Consider the following 6,108-nt stretch of genomic DNA (forward strand, 5'->3'; position numbering starts at 1 on the left):
TTAATCAGCCACAAGGTGTGATTTTCCAAAGACATAACGACCCCCCCAAAAACGTTGTTTTTAGAAAAGCCCAATCCAAGAATGAGTACAAAATCATCGTCCTTGTAACATTAGAAATCATTTTGCATATGCATTTATTTTTTAATATTAGTGTATCATGAATTTGACTAAATGCCTGATTGTTGCAGAATCTTTTAAAACTTACAGTTCAATGCAGACAATGAACAACAAGATGAACAGCTTCAAGACAAAAGAGCCAGGCTTTGTCTCACAGCCCACACATGCTATCAGATGTTCAACTGTGACCTGTGCAGTGTTTTGTCCAGTGTAAGAACAAGAACCCTCAATGTACTTATGTTTGACGTGATCTCAGTTGCCCATACAACAGAACACTTGAAGATATATGTTACATTACAGGCAAAAAGGACAAAAATCCCAGGTACAAGACTTTCTGTCCCCAGTTCAGCGAAAGTCCTTTGCTTTAGCAAGGGTTTGGTATCGCTGTGGCAGCCTGGAAACTCTCTCGTAATCCATTTCTCTTGCAGTCAGAAAAGCGGCATTAAAGTAAGTGAATTCTAGAAAAAAAAACATGCAGATAAGGGAAAAACTGCTTCCACTCTCATGAAAAGCTTCAATTCATAATTAGTGAAAACACCTTTGTCACAAAAGTATTAATTGACATGAAATATGAGTATGGAGACATTAAACAGTTCTGTATGCAGTATTGCAGAAGTAAAGTTTGAATTTGTTAGTTGGAGAGCTATACATTGAAAGGTTTAGTCTGTGAGTCTCCATACAGATTATAATAATTTAATTTACAGCTAGTTATTGGTGTCACCTGCAGCTAATGATATAGAGGTCTGAAATAAAGATACTGTCGTTGTATATGAAGTGAAACAGACAAATTTGTTTTCTAAATTTCTAGCAGTCTAATGGTACTTTTGATCATAACTGGTCAGCTAAAGCACTAAAGCTGCTTAAAAATATGCGATGGTTTAGAAACATGAAACATGAAGCCTTCATTATTTAAAAATGTGCAAGTTCAAAACAGTTCTCAGTGTATTTTGTAATAATACCTTTGAACAGTAAAGTGTTAAAATGATCCATGAACGTGAATGATGCATTGCACACTACTACAGTATAAACTGTTTATACAGTATTTGGGTGCCTCTTGCTTGATCAAGGTGCGGTTAAGAAAACTAAACCAAAAAAAGTTAAGACCGATGCTGCTCATTGGTATTTATCCATCTAGAATCATTAACATCATGGGAGAGAATTCAGTTCCAGGAATATTGTAGCTAGGTGTCACGGTGCAGTTTTTAGCACTGCTGCTTTGCAGCACTGGGGCCCTTGGTTCAATTTGTGGTTTGCTAACTGCACTGAGTTTGTGTGTTCTCCTTGTGTTTGTGTGGGTTTCCTCAGACAGTCCAGAGATAAACTGGCAAGTTAATTGCCTTTAAGGAAAATGGGCTCTGACGTGTGTGTCTGCCCTGAGCTGGACTAGTGTCCAGGGTGTATCCTGCCTTGTGCCTGCTGCTTGCTGGGACAGGCTCCAACTACCCCCCACCCCTTTATTGGATAAAGTGGTTAGAAAATGGACGGAAGGAATATCATGGCTAAGTTTGAAATTGAACCAACACCTTTAAAATGGTCCGATGAATGAGAAGGACATCTGATGTTGAAATCAGTATGTAAATATCATTAAGCTGTATTTGTTTAACCTGTGGATGCAGTTTTCGAGAAAGATGAAAGTAGGAGGGCACAGCCTTCTTTCCAGGTTTTGGATGTCCTTTGATGTCTGTTATATCCATTTATTAGACTGACAGTTCACTTCAAGTCCCATATGTTTCTGAGGTACCAGTCAGAGCTCCTAATGTTAGCCTGAAGCTAAAGGTAATCGAAATGGAACGAAGTCTAGTCTGTCACTGACCATCTTCATTTGGACTTCTTAAAAGTTTCCTGTTTGAACATATTTTTATTTGATTTTGTTTAAAAAACATAGAAACAGGCTTGACAATGATCAACACTGAAATTGAAATTGTTAGTTTTTTTTAGCAGTTTGTCACAACTAAACTAACCAAAAAGAAAAGAACTTTCTGGAAAAGGCCAAACGTATTTGAAAATACACATCTTTAACTGCTTTTTAAAATAAGACACCCCCTTCTTCAGAACAGACGATCAGCTGAAATGACTTTGTGTTCTCGTCTTATTCCATTTGCTCTGATACACAGACCTCACTTCTCAGCATCTAAACAATACAGCCCCTTTTGGTCAGCTGAGTTGTTGTTGTTATCAATCAGTTACCATTACAGGAAGATATGATTGCTGGTAGAAAGTGGCAAAAACATTAACAGCATAAGTAAAAAAAATAATTGGAAGATGACCAAAACAACTGTTGTTATATTTGATTGAAATATTTGTTTTGCTTTGTACTGCCAACTTTATTCTTTTTAAACATCTCATATGTGAATTCTGAGGTTACTTCTTAATAGAAGGTCAGTCTCCAAGTCAGGTGAAGCTATGTAGAATGCTGAACAGAATCTAAGATGTATAGGTACCGCATAGAACCACTCAGGGCCAGCAGTGTCGTGTCAGTAAGCCATTATTCTGAAGATTCTGCAGGGTCTTCCCGCGTCTTTTCTGTCTTTGTTAATCCATTTCAAATGATTATATCTGCACCAGAACATCTGGGACAGGTAGCAAATGTGCACCTTCAGAATTTATTTTAGAAAATGTGGCCATTTTCTTTATACAAATTATAAAGAAATGCATTATGAGATATTTTATAACCCAGAAAAGAACTGTTGTCCATCAACACTCGCTCAATTATTTTTCAACATGAGGCTCTGCTTGCTGCTCTTGCACCTTAAAGTGGATTAAAGCATCTGGAACCTGGTCTCTGTTAATTTTTTACCAAGAGCATTGATGTACAAAATCCAGTGAATGTGCGTGCTGGTGCATTAATAATCTCCAGACAGTAAACGAATTGAAAAATCAATGTCGTACTCAGTATGACTTAAAGGAGACCTCCATTAACATAAGGAAAACCAGGTGCAATAGCTCTTAATGAGTGGGTCCTATACAATAAAATTTAATAGATCCTGAACCTAACTGGACTTGTTTTAATGTCCCTTAAGATTAAAACAATGTTCTTGAAAGCAGTGCTTTAATGCAAACACACACATGAAATTGGTTTATGACCAAGTAAGAGGTTCTTAAAATGTTTCTTATAGACGAATTTCTAAAACCAGAATACCCCCAAAACTGGGCACAGCTCTCAAGAACACATGAGGACAGGAATATAGTTCTGCTGAGAAAATGGATTGTGCATCTAAAGAAACACAACAAAATGCCACTAGTGTTCCATCTAGCCAAAAGGTCCTTTGGGCATTGGTCATCATGTAGGCATTATAGACCTCAGAATTAATTAAACCAAAAATCTCAGACCCCCACTGCTTGGGTTGCCTTGTTTACATCCAGAAAAAAATGTGGATTTCACACTGCAAGTCTTAACCCTATTGAATCAAGGGCTACTTTTAATAGCAGGGAAATCACAATTCACATTGTGGACAAGAGTACGTCTAGTACAATAGCCTATTTGAAATGTTCTAGAACTCCAGAGAAGAAAACACACATTCTTCCTTGACATTTTACTTCTAGTGAGATTTTAAAAAATGTTTGTTCTGGATTCTGCTGGAAAAAAATCTGTATCATATTTAAGTAAAAGGGGTTTCTTAAGGTGTTTCTTGGATGTGCTAATTAGCTCTTTTGGATTACTGTGACTGTATGTTTTCACCAGTTAATAATTCTAAGACCACAAAGACATTGATTGATATGCTGTCCTCTGCTGCGTTGTCTGTGTGGTCAGCACTTGGTACCATCAATCAGACAACCCTTCAGGAGTCCCAAAACCTTAAAATGTGCTCATTTATTTTTTTAGAGATCTGATTTTCTTTAAACAGCACTATTTTCTTTTGGGAAATCAACTGCAAAGTACTTAATCTAAAATATTCCTAGTCTGTGTTAAAGCCAAAAGATGTCTTCAGATATACATTGATCACCCCAGAAAAAATAACAAACATTAAAGTTGGAAGTGAATTTCCAGAGAACAAGCCAGAATTGAAGAACCTGCTTTTCACACGGTCGTGGAATGTTATACTATATATATATATTTAAAACAAAATCAGTCACTGAGTTGAGTTCCAGGAAAAAAGAGATTAAGAACAACTCAGGTTTCATTGTTAATCTTTCTTTAGGTTCCCGGTACCTATCAGGTGTCGTCACACATCAGACCCTGCTTGGTATATTTTTACATTGCGCTGTGGGGGATGCAGAGGAACACCTTGGACAGAAGACATTCTCAGTCCTCATCGAGGAGGCTGACTTAGCGCCTGTGGTGTTTAAAGGAGGGAGGCTGATTAATGTGGCCGTGAGTAATGGCAGCGCAAGCCGAGTGTGGGAATGACGGGACTCACACGACAGGAAGCTGCAGCTGCACTCGGAGGTTTTCGTCTCCACACTATGCGTTTCCCAGAACACCGACAAAGTCGCTAAGGGCAGTAAGTGCTGCTCGTCACTGCCAACGACTTTCACAGCTGCCTGTCACACTAATATGGGGATGCATTAAACCTGCATCCTGTGGGAACGCCAGGGAAGGCTTTTGAATACAGGATGGAGAGACAACAAAACCACTTGCCCCAAGAATAAACATCAGCTCCTGAAAATGGGAAGCCAATACTGCTTTGTAATACTCTCGCTTTGCACCAGAAAAGAGTTGCCTTTAGAAAGAGGAAAAGGTGTTTAAGAGATGCACAGGGCAGTGTGGCTGCTTATCCATGTAAATGCATGATTTTCTCACATTCTAGTTTTTGATGTATTTTCTTTGTGCTTCAAAGGAACTGCAGTACGTTTGTGAGATCTGAAATATAAATATATACATTAAAGGCTAGGTGCGTCACACACAATATTGACATGTTAGAGGTCAACAAGTGGAAGATCATCAAAGAGTGATGGTCCATTCATTAAAAATTAAAAATTGCCTTTACAAAAATTGGCACATGACCAGCACAACAAATAAAACATTTTGGAGTATTCATGCCCATTATATTGTAATCATAATAGCATGCCACAGAGCAAAGTCATAATTGTCATAAGTATTTGAATTTGGGAAAACACCAAGGTCACATTCACACCTCTAAATATTTAAGTAAAATTCATCACAAATCTACAGTGACATCCTCCCCTTACAAGGTGCAATAGAAGCTCCTGTAACTATATTAGAGGCCCCTAAAGCATTGATGTTTCTCTGGAGTATGAAAGGGGGTAAGGCATGGGAAACATTCAGTAGTACAGTATCATCACGATCTACTATGCTTTCAGATAGTTTTGCACCTACAGTTCCTGGAAAGGTTGGATGGTTGTTGCTCTCTACAATCCTTTTATGGTTTTGACATTTTAAAAAAAAATTTAAGCAGGAGACATGATCCAATATGTACATCTTTCTACTATTTAATATTTATTGTTCCTGTTTCATCAGGGTCATGCATCAAGGACATGAGGCCAGTTGACATTTCTTGATAATAGTGCCTTGTCTTCCAGGAATTAATATAGTATACTTATTATATTATGATAATACTTTGGATGTTTGCTATTCCCCATGGTTATTTCCTAACACTTTTGTCCTGGATAGAACCACTGTGGAAAAGATGTATTTTTTCATGCTTCCAGGGTATCTATTTTATCTTGGTATGTAGAATTAATATATAAAACTGAACCGAAAAACCTATTGGAAACATCAATCTATCCACACCAAGACAGATTGATTTACTTCTAGTCGTATGGGAGTTTTCCTCCATAAATAATGCATATTATGTCAGTCCACGATTGGACATGGAAAATAGCCCAATGCAAGAAAGCAACATTGTCTTTTTCGCTCTAACAATTACTAAATGTCACTTTTATTAGACATGAAGCATGGAACAAAGTTTATTAGTTTCAACAAAACTCTCATGGATAGAGTATCATCATACGACTGGCAGCTATTGGAACCAGATAAACTGATGATCAACAGAATCTGAAGGAAAGCTGTGACTTCATTATTGTTGGACC

This window comes from Atractosteus spatula, chromosome 5, assembly GCF_055471065.1.
Source record: "Atractosteus spatula isolate fAtrSpa1 chromosome 5, fAtrSpa1.hap1, whole genome shotgun sequence".
Lineage (NCBI taxonomy): Eukaryota > Metazoa > Chordata > Actinopteri > Semionotiformes > Lepisosteidae > Atractosteus > Atractosteus spatula.